We start from the raw sequence: 21,028 nt of genomic DNA, 5'->3' as shown, positions 1-21,028 counted from the left end.
AAAGAACCAGCAAATCAAGAGAAAAGGAAAACCTGTGCAGACAAACAAAGAACAGTATACTCTATATATGACATAGTAGCAGTGGGTTGAGAGGTCAGACTTCTTACTACTGGGCTTGAATGCTGCTCAAAAATCTATTAAACTATTTACAGTATTATTAAAATAATTGGAGAATGTTAAAATATGTAGTCTTAACAAGTTGCTGATTAAGTCTTATATTGTCTTAGTTATTCTGCATTCTAAAGAAATTTTGTCACAGTGACATTGTAAATTAATAATATGTTCACATGCATTTTATGCTAGAGCTCAGGCAGATAGATAAGGTATCTATCAAAACAAGATGAGTAGATATTTATTTGTATTGAAATAGTAAACTCGGCAGCCAGGCAGTCTGAAAATTCTGTGAAGAGGATCAACGCTATGAACGTTCATAAGCTAATATTAGGCTATCTGTCCTTAGGGTGCATTTTAAGCTTAGACAAATTTCCCAGCCAGTATGGTGTTGTGATTACCCTTACCCCTTCATGGGGTAGATTCATATTACACATAATGATAATAACTGGGATGATACGATAGACATTACTATTTAACTGTAGCCTCCAAAAAGGCTTTGTACCTCATGGATGGAGAAAGGCAACAGTCATCCCTCTGCACAAAGGTGGGCCATCTACAGGCCCTGGTAACTTCAGACCCACAAGTCTCACTAGTCTTACATGTAAATCCATGGAAAAAATTGTCATGGAGATGATCAGCAGAGATATAGTAAACCTCCAGACACTGGATCCAACCCAGTTTAGTTTCATCAAGGGCAGATCACGCCTACTCAACCTGGTGGACTTTTTTGAGAAGGTCACCAAAGCAATGGATGAGGACAAAATCATTCACTCTGCCTACCTTGACCTGGCCAAGGCTTTTGACACAATACCCCACTCAGGCATTGTAGACTAACTCAAGAGTTTAGGTACAATCCCGTATGTCACCAAGTGGATAGCCAACTGACTCACAAACAGGACCCAGGAAGCTAGAATTGGGGAGTCCACCTCTACACAGAGCCCAGTCACAAGTGGAGTCTCTCAGGGATCAGTCCTTGGACCGCTTCTTTTTGGCATTTACTTCTCAGAAGTCAAGGCCATTGTCAGTGGTCTCTGGCTGACAACATTTGCAGATGATTGCAAATTAGGGGCTGTCATTGAATCTCACACTGACACAAATGTTCTCCAGGAGGGGCTGACACAGACAAACAACTGGTGTCAGAGCATGGCTTAAAACTGAATGCCAAGAAATGCATAATAGTATCCTTTGGGAAGTCATCCATCCCTGGTAACTATCATATTGTCAACACACCCCTTAGAGCTGACCCAGTAGTCAGGGACATAGGGACCAGTATTGATAGTAATCTATCCTTTGATCACCACTCTACAGTGGTGAGGAAATCATTCTATGTTGCACAACTTACAATGGTATGGCATCTAAGTACAAGGAAGTCATTGTTCCACTGTATTCAGCATTCACCAGAGCTGTCATTGAGTGCAATGCCCCCTTTTGTATGTACCTAACCAGACATAGCCAACAAATTTCTTTAGAATGCAGTATAACTAAGACAATATAAGACTTAATCAGCAACTTGAGGTTCCTCATTAAAAGAATGCAAGGCATAAGAAATATATCCTATGCAGACCACCTCAAGGCCCTATCCCTGTATTCTGTCTCCTGCAGGCTTTTGAGGGGAGATCCATGCCTGGCATACAGGCCATTGTCAAACCCCCACACTAATGGGCCTCCTGTATATCTGCAAAACAAACAGCACCATAATTACACATTCTAAAGACTTAAACCTTGCCTGTGATATAAATAGGACCTGCTGGAGAGATAGGTATGTATCGCAGGGACTACCTCGTCTGTGGAACAGGCTCCCCATCCATTTGAAGCAGAGTTTCTCCCTAACCCAGTTGTAGTGCAACTTGAACAGTTGGATGGGAAATTGGAAATTCATACCTGGTTTGGCACCTAGATCTCTAATGGACAAAGGTAACCTGTAAGTAGTTAATCTCCCAGACCCATGATTACACTTATCAAGGGTATCAGAATTTGTCAGAGATTTGAGCTGCATGGCTAGGTTTAGAAAGGCCCTTATGGTCATTAGCCTAATAAACACTTATGAACCTATTTATAAGGGTCCCAAATCATGGTATATATTGTGTAGTAGCTACCTCGGTCTTTTAGCAGAGTATGGGGCAGCTCTTGGGTAAATTTCCGATTTCCCATCCAGAAATCTAGGGTACGCTTGAATAGACTGATAGTGGACTTCACACTGTAGTCCTCTTTTTGACTGTCTCACTTCTGTTTTGCCAGCTGTGAGACATTGACCAAAGCTGCTTTAACTAGCTAGTGCTGCTGGGTCAGATGTGAAAAAGGCATTTGCTGCTGTTTTCCTGTTGAAAGAAAAGCATATTGAGGTACTGTGTTGAAAATTAATGTAGACGGTATGCCCATGAACCTATTTCTGAGCATGTGACCCATTATTTAACTTAGAATGAAACTGTCAGCACATATGATTTGGGTTATGGGCCTTCATGAGGTTGAGAACATGGTTAAAACTATAGTCTGTTAAATCTCATCAGAAGAGCAAGAGTTGTGGAAGAAGGTAAACATTTTGTAGGTCAAAGTAGCAAAAGTGAAAAGTGACCTAAGCGTGGTGTAAGCTGTCAGTGTAAGAAGGCCGCAAAATTATTTGTTAGGACAGTGATATATAGAGGAATAAATACTGACATAAAAATAAACTTAATCTTTCCTTACATGTTGGTGGTGAGACCTCATTTTGAGTATTGTATGCATTCTGGAGATCCTTCTTTTGCAATGGCATGTATAGTATGGACCATTTCAGACAGTGATAATGAATACATGTGTGTTACGGAGCTTGTTCTTGCAAAACACAAATAAAAACTACTTCAACTTCATATATGTGCCAGTAAGGAAAAGTGTCAAGGGCCACATGACAGAAAATGTTAAGGAGTAGTGTCGGGGGCAACATGATAGAAACTGTCAATTATGTTTGTAAGACAGCATATCAAGCTTTCTGTGTTTGAATGACATATGCACTCATGCAATAAGAAGTGCAGGGAGCTGTGCTCAGTTAATGGAATTTTGATTTTCTGGTTTAACAAGTTTTTCTGTACCAGATAATTTGCTCACAAGTAAGCAAAACATTCCCTTCCATGTGAGGGTGCTGCATTGGAGAATTGTTTTTCCTCTTTCTAAATTGCAGTTACATCTAAGCTGATTTAGTAATGTACATACTCCTATAAAGAAAAAATAAATTATAGTCTCTCCATGTGATTTAATTCCCTTTATCAGCTGTGCCCCATCTACTCAATTCTGTCTGTATTCCATGACTTTATAACCTTGCACTGTATCACTCCCCAGCACATTCTCAGATATGGCTTCTCACCAGGGGCGGCTTGTGCTATAGGACTGCAGGACTGCAGCCCTCCCACCTAGAAACAAAAGAAATAAAAAATGTGAAACATAAAATTAAAAAAACAAAAACATTTATTTTTTATGAGTTCATTTGAGTGATTCCGAACACATGTGTGTGTGCGTGTGTGTGAAATGCCCCTGTTAACACATAGCGGTGGGTAGAGATACTCAGGCTTGAACCCTGTACCTTAGATGCAGGTGGCAAGGACCTGAATTCCCTACCCACCATTTGTAAAAAATTGCAGATTTTTGCCTCATATTTGTTCTGTTCCTCATAAAATCTGTGGTTTCTGTATCTTCATTTTTCCTTGCAAAGGTTTGTAGTGCAGTGGTGCACCGGTAGCATTGTTGCCTAACAGCTACAGATTCTCTGCTTTGATTCTTGGCTGGGGTGCCTTCTGTGTGTAGTCTGCATGTCCACCCATCCCTTACAAAGATGTGTCTGGAGTGTTTCTCCCTGCTCTACTGAAAATTGGCTTTGTTTTGTTCCAAGTCAGACTAAGTTTCTTGGTTAACAAATGTTTAAAAATAACAGGCATTTGAATTTCAGACTTTATATTCTTCAGAAAGTACATGGTAAAACAAAACCTTTTATTCTAGCAATTGTCTAAGTTTATAACATGGATATTTGAAATTTGCCCATGTTTTTGGGACTGTATTCCCCCATTATTGGCCTCGTCCATGTATGTTGTGCTAAGGTTGAGAGCTATGGTGAGAACTGAATTCACTTAATGTTTGGGGGCTGTATTCCCCCCCATTACTGGCTTTGTCCACATGTTTTTTGCTAAGAGGTTGAGAGCTATGGTGAGAACTGAATTCACTGAATATGTTTGGCAGCTGTATTCCCATGTTACTGTTTTTTTTCAGGTGTTTTTTTGCTAAGAGGTTGACAGCTATGGTGAGAACTGAATTCACTAAATGGTAGCTATTTAAGTTTGTCTTCCTCTGTTTCAGCTGATTTGGCAAAGTGGTATGTTTCTCTGACTGTTTTGCACAGGGTCCCCTGGGTTCAAGACGTGGCAGTGAAATGTATGGTGGTAACACAGCATTTTATTCTACCAACTTTCCAACATTATACAAGCAATGTTTAAAATGTGTCCCTGGTTTTTGGCCTTTTGTCCTCCCTCCCAATAAATTTTGGCTTTTTCCAGATTTCTTGTGCTGCAAAGTTCAGAGATACATCTGAGTGTCGAGTCGATTTTACAAGGAGCTGAGAGTTGCAGGGCAACAACAGTTTAGTGCTGCTTATGCTAAGTCTGCTTGCATTGTTAATAGCACGACAGGCAGTGTACTTGCTTTTGATGCAGAAGGCTGTGGGTTCTACTCCCACAGTAAGTAGATGCATTGCTGATACTGTTCTGTGTTGTAAAGGAGGTGAATGCTGCAGTCCTCTTTGGCAAAGATACCTAGTAACTATGAACCTGTTATCAGTATGCCATCCATTCCCTACTGCGGTATTACTAGCTTATCATTTTTTTAATGCATGAAACATAGGCAATTTATTCTTCAAGGGCAACAGGCACTTCATTTGTAGATGAAACAATGACATATAAAGTTGTTTGCTAGCAGCAACCTCTTTATTAGTTACAGATTTCTTTAATGTGGATTTTACTACTTCAGAGATTGTGCATATTTACTGATACTGGTGGACTATAGAAGGTTGAGTAGACTTTTTATGATGGAAATGCTCTGAATTGGGCAGTTTTTTCATTGGTACATGCATTTTGTTTCATTGTTTACTGGAAAAATGTTCAAAACAATAAATTTAAAATGCCCTCTAACAACTGTACTGTATTGTACAAGGAATATAATGTAATACAGTCAGGAAGGTGTATCAAAGAGCATGTGTATGTTTCATGTTCAAGGAGCCTATGATTTTGAAAACAGCCCAAAGTTAATCTTTATCTGCCACTGGCAAAATGTATTTTCTTAGAATGTGGGTTTCAATGCTGTTTCAATGAATGTGAGTTTCAAGGGCAGAGAAGTTTTAATGCTAAGTCTGTTTTCATTGTGAGACTGCATTGCTTTGTTCAACAGATATCTATTAGAGTTTGTGCTGTAAAATGCAAAATAAAACTTTCAAATGAAATCTAAATCATCGCAGAAGTAAAGCAATATGCACATTACAGTGTTTATGGTAAATGGGGCAAAATAACCAAGGAATGAGACATTGGAATGGCTGCAAGGGGGGGGGGGGGCGGCTCCATTCGACTGATTTTGTGAGGGGGGGAGGGTAGCAAACTCAGACAGCCCCGGTTGAACTATACCTCTCAGTTGTCCATATTTTTGCAGAATGAATAGATATTTGCTTCTTATTTTTGGTTTGTTCCTCATAACATTTGTGGTTTTCTAGCAAATCATTTAGGAATGCAGTCACTAAATGACAGACATTGAGTTTCAGACGTCATAACCATCAGAAAAATGCATGCTAATGCAAGACCTGTTATTCTATCAACTGTCTTAAGTTTATACAAGAGCAATTTTTAGTAGTGTTTGTATGTTCTCCCAATATATTTGCCTTGTCCAGATTTCCTGCATTGAGAGGTTGAGAGGTACGTGCAAATCGCTTTGTAGAATTAGGAATATCCAAACCTCTCAATTGTCCCCAATTTTGGCTCAAAATGTTGCTCTCCCCTAATAATCCCTTCTCAAAATGGCAATTTTGGAAGAAAACGTGTGGGGTTTACAATTATATATAACTGTAATGATCAGAGTTATAGATTATTTTTATTTCAGAAATGCATGTAGATGCTTTTATTTTGTTAGCTGCTCAAGTTAACAGTGTTAATATTAAAAAGGTGTCCCTTTTTTGACAGGTTCTTAGCTGTATTGTGTGGCAGCTTTATATTTTTGCATCACATTTTTGGTCTGTTTTTCATAAAATTGTGGTTTTCTGGCAAATGAGTGGCAAGGCATTAAAGATTGAAGTTAGAAAATAACAGCAGACATTTGAGTTTCAGATTTCATACCCTTCAGAAAATTCATAGTAATGCAAGACCTACTACTATTCTATTATCTAAGTTAATAAGAGAAATATTTAAAAATTGTCCTTATTTTTGGGCCTGTGTCCCACTTCTAGTTCTATGTATGGCTTTGTCCAGATTTCCTGCTCTGAAGTTGAGAGGTATGAGTGTCAGAGCCATCACCATCAGCCAGAGACATTTCAAATTGTGACATACTTGTTGCACCCCACTCCCCATTTTAGTGGCTCTGGATGTGTCCAAGGAAGGCAAGGAGCAGTTATGCAGTGTAAGTGTGCAGAGTATTCCCCCATCCAAGGTAGACCACAAGTACGACCGTGGCTTTTCATCTGTCCTTGATTTTGCAGAATGTTCTAGTTTTCTCTCATATTTTTATACTGTTGATTTATGCTTCTTATTATTCAGGAAATGCATGCTGTCACAGTGCCCTGTTGCTCTGTTTAAGTAGCAATGATTTAATGACCATCAGGTAAGCTTGTCGGAGATTGTAAGATGCAAGTAAGCTTTAATAAGCATACTGTTAAAGAATTACCAGCACTGAAAGCCTTTTCGTTGTTGCCATGCAGAGAATATTTACATAACTAGATAATGTATAAGCCTTGGGTATTGAAATGCATATGACAGTATTTGTAATAAAAGGACAGGATTACAGTATTTTCAGAAGCTCATTACATTTGTTGGAGACTTGCAGTCATCTTTGCAGGCTTTACCCGTAAACTAAACAGAATGCCAATCTATCATGTGTGGTCCATAACCTGTGCAGTAATCCTTTAAGCAATTTATCTTGAGCTTGTTTCTTGTTTGCTGTTCATTTTTTACTTTGACCATGTCTTCCCCATGAAACAAGTAGATAGTTGTGTCAGGCAGCAGGTCTTTTTTGGATAAGAAACATTTTTACAAGTGGGGATATCACAGAGATTGCTACTTTCAGCATGTTACTTGGTAATTTTATAAAGCTGAATATAAATTATAATTAGAACTGCAGTGCAAGGAGTAGTGGTTTGATTTGAGTGCTGCTTGTTTTCGTATACTTGATTTTGACTGGCATTCCAGTAATGTATTTAAAAAGTAATTTATTTTTTTATGCCTCACAACCTTTTTGTTTCTATCTGGATATTAAGTAAGTTGTCATGTAGCCAATGCATTGAAATATTTTTTTCTTCTACACTTCATTTTGTCTTGATTGGACTCTCATAATGACTGTTTGGCACCCAGGGCAGCGTATTTAATTAAAGTTCCAGTTGTTGTGGTTTTGAGCATAGCCCCACCCCTTTATAGATGGCCACACCTCTTCCCATTGGCCCCACCCATTCAGCTGTCTCCTGCAGCCCTCCTTTAATTTGAAGTCACCAGCCGGCACTGCTTCTCACTAATCTACTACATTATCTACAAACATTATTTGTTTTGGCCAGTTTAACATGGAAAAGGGTGCATTTTTATATTCTGCTTTTCTTCCTACCTACTGCTATTATCAATTCTTTCAAATGTTAGTCCCCCTTTTTAACACCTTTATTGAATTATCACTTTTGACATAGGCAAATTTACATTTATATTAAAGTAATGAAACTGTACTAACAAGTTCATGTTTATAAACATTATACTTCACATATATTGCAATATATCAAATAATCTAAGCAACATTACATAAATTATTCAGTTCCTACCACCTTTTTTTAAACAAGAAACATCTTTATTAAACCATCACTTGTGACATAGGCAATCATACATTTATATAATTGAAAACAAACCACAGCGACACAATCCTAGTTGCAAGCATTTTACATTACAAACCGTACTGATACACTTCCAGTTGCAAACATACTTATCATCTACCCAGCCATTTTCAGTCAGACATTAGATAGATCATTTAAGTTCTGCCATATTTTAAACCTCATTCCTCCCCTGTATGTAGTGTTCCCACAATTCCAATTTTTTCCTATATAGTTTGCTCCTACCCTTTTCTAAATATCTCAATTCCAGTTGTTTTATATCTGTTACTATATTCACTACTTCTAGTATAGCTGGTTTAGATTTTCATTTACATTTTCTAGTAATTTTTTTGGCAGTCACCGTAATTAAGACACAGCACGGCCTTACCATGTCTAGACAATTTCGATTCTGTATCATAGCTCAGAAAAATCATCTCCCTTGTCACACCAATCTGCCCACCCAGCATCTCCAACAGTGCTGACCCTTCCCTTAGTTACTTAAAAGTCCAAATAATGTCCCATCTTTCTCATTTTTATTAAAACCTAAATCTGTCCACTATTTTAGGCCTCTGCCATGCCTCATCAGTTTCATCCCATCTCAATTAACCCTTCAGTGCAGCCACTAGTCACTGCAGTTTGTTTGTTTCTTCTTCTCTTAATCATTCTATTTTTTCTTTCTGTATTCCAGCTCCAGATATAGGCAGAGTTCTCCAGAAGTGACCAAACAAAGAGAAGATGACTTCTGGCTGCCTTGAATAATTTTTCCTAACAGTAGAAATCTTCATGCTTTCTTGACCATGCATCCATGCTTACATCTGCTTATTTTTTCTTTTTTGCTTTGTTTCAGCATTCCCGAAAAACAGATAATTTTCCCCCTCCTGGTCCATATTGACATATAGCATGTGTTATACTGAGCTGTCTGGTTCCATCTTCGAAATGCATCACTCAGTTATTTCTGCTACTAAAGATCAGATAGTTTGCTTTTATCCCATCCTTCACATTTGGATAAGTATCTTTGGGAACTCACCAGTATCATTAACAATTATCATTCTCCAGCACTGCTAATATGCTGATTTAATTTGTTGTACTATGGAAAAGCCTGGTACTAAAGTTACAAAAGTACCAAGCAATATTGGCTTTCAGACTGATTTCTGTGGTGGGTACCTTTTGATATTCCTTTGTACTCCAAGGACTATATTTGTGATACTTGGAATAGTGGAAATGAAAGTGGGAATGTGCTGGAATAAAAAAACAATGGTATGAAGTTGTGGTGTATTGGTGTATTTCCCCAGCAATGTTGGATTTATTGTGTATAATTAGCAGTCATGTGTGGGCTACAACTCCTACATTTGGGGTTGACCTCTGCTAAAATTTGATTTAATAGTAAAACAGTGAATTTTGAAATTTGCTATTTTTCTAAACTGCAGTGTATTTTTTCAAGTGTCAGGACTGGCATTATTGAGCCTTGCACCTTTTATAGGAGGTCTACTGTAGCATCCAACTTGTCACATTTCTGTCCTCTCTGGTTGCATTCATTTAATCACAACTCTTCATGTCTTGGCATTAAGTCCGTCCCTAATTTAAATTCAGAATGTTTGGTCCCATTTGTATTTCTTTCAGTTTCTTCACTAGCCATCTGTGTTGAACCAAATCAGATACATTACTAAAGTCAAAATATGTTACAGTCCTCTGGCAACAGATGTGGAGGATTAAGAGTGAAAGGCGTTATTCACTTGCTTCCTGCAGTCAAGTGTTTGATTCCAGCAGCCTCCAATTGCCTGTTGTTTGACACTGAGAAAGTCAGTTATACCTGATAGTGCTCTTTATTTGGCTGCTCAGTGGTCTTCTGGACTGCATGGCATGGAGCTTCCTATGGACAGCTACTATTTTTATTAATCTGCCTTATTGGTTTCCCCATTCTAAAACTGAATCATATTATTAATAAAAATACATTCCACCATAATATGATTCTTTGTTAAATAAAAATGCTTCGGCTCTTGAATATTTCTCCAAAACATTCTCCATTGGCGAAGTGTAATTAATTGGTCTATAGTTTCCAGGCCTTTTCTTCATCTGTTTTCATGTATCAGAACAATGACAGTCTCAGAAACCTAACCTTTTTCCTGGAAACACATTAGTCACTCAGTGTTTTGAATTTGTATGAAACTCATAGTATTTACCTGGGCTGTGTCTGAAAATGGTCAGTTAGATCCATTGCCCTAAACCAGTAAAAAAAGTTAAGTGATTACATACATATGCACAAATAGATAAATAAATAAATAAATAAAAATAAATGCATTAATCTGACAGTGAGTATGCTGTTTTCTTGCTGGGAAGGTAACTTTGATTTTTAATTTAACTTTCCATTTTTTTCTTTTTTTATGATGTTACTCAATTTGTTTGTACTTCCCAGGTAGTTTAAAATCTCACATTACAACAGTACTTTTTAGACCTTACCCTGTCATTTTTTGCAACATCTGCATTTTACCTTTTCTGTCTCTTATGCATTGTATTCTCGTTTCATATTTACAATGTTCAAACCACATGGAACACTTGTACTGGCCTACCTGAGGCTGTTAAAGGATTAATATGTCTAAGACGGTGTCAGACTGGCCTAGATTTGTATATGGGTAAATGAAAATATGACACCTGGCAAATGTCAGTAGCTGTAACATTTCTTATGATTTACCAAGTAGGTATGTATTTATGTATATATGTATGTATGCATGCATGTTTACTTTTGTTAAAATATACCAGATCCAAAGAAAATCTTTCTCTCAGTAGAGCTGACATCAGTTACAATGATTTGATGCTACAGGTTACATGTGTCAAATTCAGAGCCTATTAAGGCCTTCCATGAATTTGCCTTCATATAAAGTAGAGTTGTAAATTCTGTCACCCAACAAATTATCCAGACCTTGCATCAATTGTGAAATAGTGTTAAATTTCCTGATTTTTAGGGGTAAAGAGTTCCGCCAACTACCAGTTCTAAAACAAAAACAAGTTTGCTTTACCTTTATATTGCAGTTTCCTAATTTCTTTCAGAAAGGATGCATTTGTGGATTGCAATCAAGTCCCCACTAAATGATCTATATTTAAAAGAGAACAGGGATAATGATTTCAACTGTATTCGGTAGGTCATACCCCTTAATCCTTCTGTTTGGAAGGTAAAGGACATTTGTACTTTTTCAAGTCTTTCAGAGTCTTAGTGTACATATACACAGATCCCCCATATTCCATCAGAGATCTTATTAATGTCTTAAAGAGCAGCAGTAATGCATCCTTATCCAAACTTACTATAACACCAAGTAGTTTTCATAATTCATAATAACACCTTCTTATTGTTTATGTTAAATGGACATTAAAACTAAATCTTTTAGCAGTACTAATCCCTAGATCCTTAATATTATTCACATTCTTAATAACACATTCAGTATACAGGGACAGCCTGGATTAGGTTTTACAGAAAGGAAAATTCATGTTTTTTTTTTTTTCAAATGAAATTCTGTATTGTGTTGTGGTGGTGTGGCCTAAATATATCACTCTAACTGTCTCTATAATCTATTACAGTCTTTCACTTTTATAATAACTTAACCAATTTTCTTATCATCGACATATTTACTTATCCACAAACCTTTATGAATAGTAAAGGATGCCATGAATAACCTAAATGACATAGTCTCCAAGACAAATCTCTGAGGAACACCAACAAAGCAATGATTTCATTTCTGAGAGTGCCTTTAATTCTCACACTGCAAGTTCCCTGGGATAACCATTTTTTACCCACTTTGCAATATAACAGTTCATATCAATTTTTACCATCAAAAACTTTTTTTCTGATGCCTTCACCATATCTAAATATACATCTACAGGTAAACCCTCATCCAAACCCTGCCACAGGAGTTGATAAAAAGAAAATAAATTCCTCTGATAAGATCTACCTGGAATGAATACATGCTGAAAAATATCCCTATTCTAACCAATGGTCTGCAAAATATATTTAGCAATAACTGTTTCAAAGCATTTTCCAAATAGATGAGGCTAATTGGTCTGAAATTATTAATTAAGGACATATCACCACCATAGGCAATGGCACCACAGTTGCCTCCTTTCATAATTCTGGTACAAAACATGTCATTAAAAACTGTTGGAATAAATGTGATAAACTAGGAGTAATAGAGCTTAGTATACTATTCAAAAAAACCCCTTTTATTTCTGTTTTACTGGCTAGAACAGTTTGGTACAATCAGTGCAAACTACATAACTAAAGTATTTCTCATGTCTCAGGTCTTTGCAAAACAGTTGGAAAGAGTGTGCTGCTGCACATAGGTCCATAGGTTCATAGGTTTATACTAGGCTATCTGCCCTAAGGCATTTATAAGCCTAGCCCAAATTTTTGTGGCTTACGCCACCCCTTATATGAAAAAATACTGTGCCCATTAGTTTGTTGTGCCTCTGTCCAGCAGTGACACAGAGATGATTCCCGGGATAAACCTACGATCTCCCATCCACAGGTCAAGATTTCTCTTGAACAGAGCCAGCGAGGTGCTCTGCCTCACATGGACCGGGATTTTATTCCACAGCATAGGGAGTCTCTGAGTGATAAATCTATCCCTCCAGCACGTCCTATTTATATCCGTGCTAAGGTTTAAGTCGCTTGCTCTAGTGGTTTTGGTGGATTTGGATTTTTGAGGTGGAGCATGTCCATTAATTCGGGTTGGACATGGCCTTGTATGTCAGGCACATGTCACCTCTGAGCAGACGGTATGCAACTGAATAGAGCTGGAGTTTCTTCAATCTGGCAGCATATGACAGATTTTGGAGTCCCTTTATCCTTTTGGTGAGGAACTTTTGCGGTCTCTCCAATTGCTGCAGATGTCGGGTGAGATACATCCCGAATGGGGCATTGTACTCGATCATTGGTCTGATAAGTGAAGAGTACAGGGGAACAATGACCTCACTAGATCTGGATGCGAATCCCTTCATGATCAGGTGGGCAATGTAGAAGGTCTTTCTAACCACTTTAGCAACGTGAGTGTCAAAAGAAAGGCCACTGTCAACCTGGGTCCCCAGGTCCCTGATAACCTCTTCTGTGCTTAGTGGATTGCCACCTATATGGTAGCTTGGGGTTACCTTGTTTTTCCCGAAGGGTATGACTATACATTTTTTGGCGTTTAACTTCAGGCCATGGCTCTGGCACCAGCTATCTGTTTCCGTGAGTCCCTTCTGAAGGATATCCGTGCCCGATGCACTTTCCACTATGGCGCCCAGTTTGCAGTCGTCTGCAAACTTTGTCAGCCAAAGTCCTCCCATGTTGGCCTGTACTTCTGAGAAATAGATGCCGAACAATAGGGGGCTAAGGACCGAGCCCTGTGGGACACCACTTGTGACCGGCTTGGAGTCTGACATAGCGCCAGCAACTCTAACCCTGTGGGTTCTGTCCTTAAGCCAGTTTGCAACCCATCTTGTGACATATGGGTTTACATTTAAGCTGGTAAGTTTTTCTACAATACCTGAGTGGGGTATTGTGTCGAAGGCCTTTGCAAAGTCAAGGTAGGCTGTATGGACTGCCTTTCCCTCATCAATGGCCTTGGTGACTGTTTCGAAGAAGTCGACCAAGTTCAAAAGGCATGATCTGCCCTTGACGAAGCCAAACTGGGTCGGGTCCAATGTCTGCAAGTCCCCTATATCTTTGTTTATGAGCTCCATTATGATCCTCTCCATAGCTTTGCAGACTAGACTTGTTAAGCTTATGGGGCGGTAATTACCAGGGTCTGTAGAGGCACCGCCTTTGTGGAGTGGGACCACAGTTGCCGTACGCCACTCCTTGGGCACGTATCCTGTGGTAAGGCTGAGATTAAACAGCTGCCTTATGTGCGGGTTTAATTCCTCATTTAGCTCGTGTAGCACACAGCCGGGGACACCATCCGGTCCCATTGATGCTGTGTTTTAGCTTTAGAGAGAGCAGCTTTCACCTGCGCATTTGAGATGTCTGGGAGGCTACACTCTGCTGGGATAGTTATCTCTCCTTTAGGGGAGAGGGGTGAAGTTTGCACTGAACCTGTCTGCCAGTATGTTGGCAATGTCTGTGGGTTCAGTGATTTTTGTATCATTTTGGACTAATTCTGAGCATGTCTGGGAGTTTCCACCCAGGTTCCTAACATAGCTGAAAAAGGCCTTATAATTGTCCTTTGAATCCATGGCAATTTTTCTCTCAAAATTGGCCTTAGTTGATTTTATGAGTGCTCGTATTTTTTTACTAATAATGATCAGGGGTGACTTCCCTTTTATGGATTTTGTTCTATCATGTAATAGCTTTCTCCTCTTATTGTAAATTTGTTAATGACTGGGGTCCACCAGACTGGACATTTGCCCTTTGTGGAAAGAGTCTTGGTTTTATTTGGGATTGCCTGATCCATGCAGTCCTGGAGGTGTTCATAGAAGGCATTTGTAAGGGCTTCCGCAGCTTGGGTTGTGGTTTCCACTGGCTCAGGGGCCTTGAAGGATACCACACCAGTCTTGAGTAGTGTGAAGTTTGCTTTAGAGAAGTTCTTCACTGTGGTCTTTTTTGTTTGGGGTGGGGGCGGGATGTGGATTTCCAGTGAGATTAGTTTATGATCAGATCTCACCAATGAGGGTTATACTTCCGGTGTGGAGCATTTTGTCCCCATGTTTGTGATAATGAGATCTAGTATATTTTCTCCTCTCGTGGGAACAGTGACTAGCTGTTCCATGGCATTTGAATTTATGAACTCCAGGAACCGTTGGGCTAGAAAGTTAGGGCTTGAGTAATGTTCCCAGTCTATATTCGGGTAGTTGAAGTCACCCAATATGATGGTGTTTGGAGATACATTTATACCCTCCAGTGTCTTAAGGAAGGCTGTGTTGGGGTTCCTGAGTTTGAGAGGGTGGCCTGTAGCATGCTACAATTTGTAGAGCAGTTTTGCCTATGGTTAGTTGCACCTGGATGGTTTCCGAAGCTTCGTGCGTTGCCACCAACCTGGTGGTGTGGGTATCCTTTATGAATATGGATACACCCCCTCCTTTTGTGGTGTGATCCGGGTTTTGGGGCCGGAACGCATGATATGAGGTAAAACCTAATAGTGTCAGGGTGCTCTCAGGAGCCTTGAACCAGGTTTCAGTTACAGCACAGACATCGATGTTCTCCATACTGAGAAGGGCCTCGAGTGCGTGCATTTTGAGATTTAGACTTCTGGCATTGAGCAGCATTACCCTCAGTTTCTTCCCATTTTTGTTTTCTAGGGTGGTAGGTTTAGAATTTGAGCCTTGCCTAAAAAAGGCACTATGGGGGTGGCAAGAGCCTTAGCCAATATCCGGAATCCCAGGGTGACAGGTGCAAGCCGTCCCTTGAAGCAGCGTGGCTTGTCAAGCATGTCATCCCAGGCAGACAGACACTGGATCCCCTTTGAATGACACCAGACATTAAGCCAATTGTTAAAGCTGATCATTTTGTCTCTATATTGTGGCATCATTCTTGGTGAAGGAAGGATACTGCTCAGGGTCAGGGTCATACCTGCCTGGGCTACATAATCAGAGAGCTCCTCTATGTCTCTTTTCATGTAGTCCAGGGAGGTACGTCTCAGGTCATTCACACCAGCATGGACAATGACTGTGTCATATTTGTACTTGCCGTGGAGTGACCAGAGTGCTTGTGTTATGTGGCGGATTCTAGCGCCCGATAGGCAGCTTACTGTGACCCTCTCCTTGTTCAGCCTGGTGAGTGGGACGTCAGTGTGTCTGACTATGGAGTCACCTATGACAAGTATGTTTGGTGTTGTATTTGGCCTTAAGGGCTGTGACTGCTTTGCACACTGCTTTTGTGGTTTATGTGTTGCTTGTGGGGTGTCTTGAGGTAGCAGTTGTTTGGGTGTCTGCTTTGGAGGCCTCTGCTGTTTAGGTAAATTTTTACTCAGAGCCTCCGAGTATGTCTTTGTGTGTTTATGTGTTTGATTCAGTGGTGTGGTAGCATTATGTGAGGCTGGTTTTGTGGTGTGTGTAGTTGCCTTCTCCTCCTGTCTGGTCTTGCCAGTCCTGAGTTGAGAGAGCTCAGCCTCCAGTTTGGCTAAATAGCTGCATCTCTCGCAAGTATTTGTGTTATGTGGGAGGAGGAGAGGGTTGTCTGTGTACATGAGGCAGTTATAACATTGCATCAAGATTCCCAGATTCACCAGCTGGACCGGAGAGGAGATTGACAACTGACCTTTGGACATGCTAGAATAATATTGGGAATTCCTTAATAATTGAAAACAAGGGCCAGTGGGGAGTGAGGGTGTAGTGCTTTTAATTTTTAGTGCTGACTTATATAATTGCTATAGTGAGCAAGTGCCAGTTAACTTGAGTGCAATGTGTTACAAGTAACTAAATGCAAAAATGACAAACAGTAACTTTCTTTCAAGTGAAACAAGGAACTAGTACAGTAAGCAATGCAGATATAACTAGTGATCCATAGAAGCACTGAGAAGTTGCGCATTAGGTGGAATTAGCTTCCAGGGAAATAGCAAGCAAACAAACAACAAGCATATAAACAAAGCTAGATTCAGCAGGCCTGGATCTAGTCTATGCTAGAGCAAACAAGGTGTACCAATTTCAGTAAGATGCAGTTTAAATATTCAGGCACTATAAACCTTTAACCAGAAATTCCCAGCTCAGAAGGGCAGAGTCCAGCCTCTTCTCCCACAAGAGTGCAGACCACGAACCTTCTTAATGTAAAATAACTGGCCTGAAGCCCAAGTGCCTAAACCAGAACTAATACCCTTGGACACTGGGCTCTCAATCAGCAGTTCCCAACTTAGAAGGATGAAAGCTAACTGTCCTGCCACCACAGTGCTTGCCACAAACCTTGTACAATGTTTGCTCTAAGTGTAATTCTGTTTGGAATAAGCATCCTGCAATTACTTCTTGCTTGCATTTATACAGTTTTATGATATTCATGTCCGCTGTGTGCCCTACATGTGCACTGTAGTTGCACATCTTATACTTTTCTGTTTCACTTACATTACAACAATGCCTGCCTAGAACTATTTCACCAACACTGGTGAGAAATCTCTTTCAGGCACTTTCTGCAGTATCATCTAACCACTGCTCTATAAATGCAGTGCAACCCCCCCCCCCCATAAAACTGTGACATCAACTTACTGGGAGTTCAGCTTTCCTTAACCCAAGTTCAGAGTACAAAAATGATACTCCCCCATGGGCACTGTTTTCTTAGAGTCCTTTCTATTATGCTGAATAAATTACAGTGTTCAGTGCATTAATCGCAATCTAGTGTTTCAAGTCAAACAGAGGGAATATAAAGAAGAAAACAGCTGTTTTCCTGATATTATGAAAAGTGGCTGATTGCTGAGTGCATCCAAATGACCTCATGCAGAGGCACATTCATTTTTATTTACCACTTAGAGCCCTGTTGCCATTGTATTCCTTAACCTGCTGTTTCTCTTTCTTTGTTGAGTCTTACCATGATAGAGGGGTGCATTTATTTCCAATATATTTGAGTCAACATTTTAAATTCCTGTTACAGCTTGGCCATAATTTTAATGTGATGACTCCCGATTTTATTCCATGTTCAACAGGGCTTCATATCATAGTGACTTGTTGCACCTATTGTGATGTCCACCTTCTAGGCCAGTAATCAAGGTGCCTGAATCCTCACCACTGTCACCGGTGAGGGACGTTCACTTGATACAATGATAGATACACACAGTATTTCCAGATGCAGCTCTTTGCATTATGCACAATTCCCCTTAAGAGCACATAGGGAGCCCACTCAGTCTGGGGTCTGGGTTTCCCTCTCTCTCCAGGCCCCAAATAAGATTCTCCATTGGCACAGCTGTAGAGCTGAGTCCTCAGCCAAGTGTCCAAGCCAAGTCCTGCAACACCTTCTCTGTGAAACCAATGCTATGTGTCATTGCTCCAAGTAGTTTTTCACACACACTCTGAGACTTGATCTGCACACACACGCACACACACACACACACACACACACACACACACACACACACACACACACACACACACACACACACACACACAAAACTGCACACACAAACACATACCTACCTGGAAAAGGCTTTCACAAATGTACTCACTCTGCTACCCTTTTCCCAGACTATAAGGTAGCTACTGCCACCAGACACTCTAAAGCCAGCTACTCTAAGGATCTTTCAAGGGTGCTCAATTATACTGAGTGAAATTAATATTAATGCAAATGGCAGTGTGGCCCAATGCAATAAGGCTTGCAGGAGGGGCCACAGTGTCACCAAATAAAAATAAATACTCTCAAAGGTTAAAATATTCTCAAAAAGACAAGCCATAATGAAAAGTTTAAATATATTTGGTAATAAATAATAAAAGAACATGAACATACTAAATATCTATTTACAATAAAGACCAGAGTTTCAGTCACAGGAAATATTAAAATAACACAGGTGAATCAATTCACACAAATACAGAAAAACACTACTTAACTAATGTCACTATATTTTCCTGACTGATCTAAAGAATTACTATTTCCTGGTTACTTACTAAAGCAAGGCAAGATGTTCCTTCTTTGTCAGGTTTCCAAAACAGACTGCTCTGAGAAATCAGTCTCATCTAGTATTAAAACATAATTTTTGGATTACAGAATAACATCACATGCATCTGGTCATCTGACTTTGGTTCCCACACTATCAGCTTTACTAAATGATACCAGGATTTAGCACAGATGTGTTACCTTTTGCACCTAGAGCTTTGCTAAGATCTGTTGCAGCTTCTTGAAGTAATAAAACTATTTTAAACTTCCACCCTTCCAGAATAGCAATAGTTCACTCCAAAGGACAATACAGAAGGCTTACTAGTACTCACTTTTTGTCTGTGGCTGCATTGAGACTTGTGAGATACAATCTTTATGGCCTAAATTAAGTAATTTATTTTCAGGATATTTTTTCTAAAAGTTAGCTGGTGCTGAACTTAACTTCTTCTCTTCCAGTAACCTCTGTTACAGTATTAATTTCATCAGTTGTAATATAGTCTATCATACAGGTTTATTTCTGTTTTCTGTCCAGCAGGACCCACTGTTTGTACAGTTTTAACACACACAGCTTTACAAATACAATTCAACACAAGCATCTGTACAAATAAGTTTGATATACAAATGACATATAATTCTTTACGAAACTCCAGCTAGCTGTGCTGGCATATGTTACAAATCCACAGCCTTACTTCTCCTGGCATAGCTGGCAATACCTCATGTTGTCATACCTATCATAAACAGTGTTATGCTCAATCAGTGAGTAAAGTCACCATCTGGTTAAATAAAAAAATAAGAACTGTCACTTTCATTGATAATGTGAGCCTTGAAGGCATGTTTAATATTTATGGAAAAAGTGTATTACAAAAATGTTTGGTGAATTTATATGATCCGGCATCTCCACCTTGACAGTTTTATCAGGTTTTAAAAACATTGAGCCATGTTTTGAACCTGCAGTTTACAGATGTGCACACTATTACTATGGAAGGTTTTCTGCACAGATTATGAAACCCTTACAGGGAAGCTTAATGCCATGGCTTTGCTGGAAAATGATTTTAGCACTTCCATTTATAAAAACCACATTTATGCATTGATGCATTTGACTTGTACTGGGTCAGTTATGTGAAATAATGAAATTTAGCTCAGCGTGAAACTTTGCTGTGGAAAAAAAAACAACATGAGACTTTTTAATTGCATTAAATATTTGTGACTTCTGAAATGAGAGAAAGTTAATTGATTTAATTCATTGTGGCACTAAACCAAAACAGGGGCTTTTGTCCAGCCATATAATTTACCCATCTTAAGGTCTGTAAGTGTTTGAAGTTAATATATTTTCCCTGCGCTTATATATTTTTTTTGAAGACGCACCTGTCTAATATTTGAAGTGCAGGCTGAAATGTATTTTCCCTTAAAAGTTTTAATTTTCGTTGTGAAACTGCATTTCAAGAAAGATATGAAAATGATTAATTTTGTCTGTGACATAAATTCATTTATAGAGTCTATTAATTTCTGAATGAAGCAAACATTCAGCAGAAATTAAATAATACTATGTTTCAAAACACTGTACAGCAAAGCAGGCCTTCAGATTCTACACATGCTGGTTATCCATCCATTGAAAGTACATAGACAAATAAATACTGACTCAATCATAAATATAAGACAGAAACATATAAATCAAATTTCCCATGACTCACCAAAACTAACTGATAGTTGTAAATAAAGATATTCAAGATGTATTCTAGATTAGATATCAAATAGTTGTGTATTCTATTAAATCTGCTACAGCCTGTTCAAATAATATTAACAGATCAGAAAATGGCAGATCATGTAAAAATGCAGATATAAATCAAATTTCCCATGACTCATCAAAACTAACTGATAGTTGTAAATAAATACATTCAAGAAGTATTCTAGATTAGATATCAAATAGTTGTATATTCTATTAAGTCTGCTACAGCCTGTTCAAATAATATTAACAGATCAGAAAATGTCAGATCATGTAAAAATGCAGAAAGTAAACCTCCTATATGGATATACGGACAAGTGAAATCGACCATGTTAATATCATTATACATAATAAATAATAATAATAAACACAAGGACATTATATTTGACTAAATCCTTACTTATAGAAACTGCTCTAAAATTGCATCTATATTACATAATCATACTTTTAAAAGTTCGAACATCATATAGTCAACACCATATGATCAAACTTTTAAACGTTTGAAAATGTAATAAAAAAAAACAAAAAACCACCTGAACGGTTTAAGCAGGGGGGCAAGCACCCCTGCACCCCCCACACCCACCGCTCTTTAAATATATCAATTCCA

At 38.8% G+C, this 21,028-nt stretch overlaps 1 protein-coding gene across 5 annotated transcripts in view; it reads left to right on the top strand.

Annotated features, from left to right (window-relative positions):
* LOC122809611 (solute carrier family 66 member 2-like) overlaps nucleotides 1-21,028 on the top strand; it is a 1,674,862-nt gene that overhangs the window by 1,039,969 nt on the left and 613,865 nt on the right. The gene's annotated exons all lie outside the window — the stretch shown is intronic.

The sequence above is a fragment of the Protopterus annectens genome, chromosome 8.part0, assembly GCF_019279795.1.
Source record: "Protopterus annectens isolate FY-2018-M chromosome 8.part0, PAN1.0, whole genome shotgun sequence".
Taxonomy (NCBI): domain Eukaryota; kingdom Metazoa; phylum Chordata; order Ceratodontiformes; family Protopteridae; genus Protopterus; species Protopterus annectens.
This window is presented reverse-complemented; position numbering and strand designations above follow the sequence as displayed.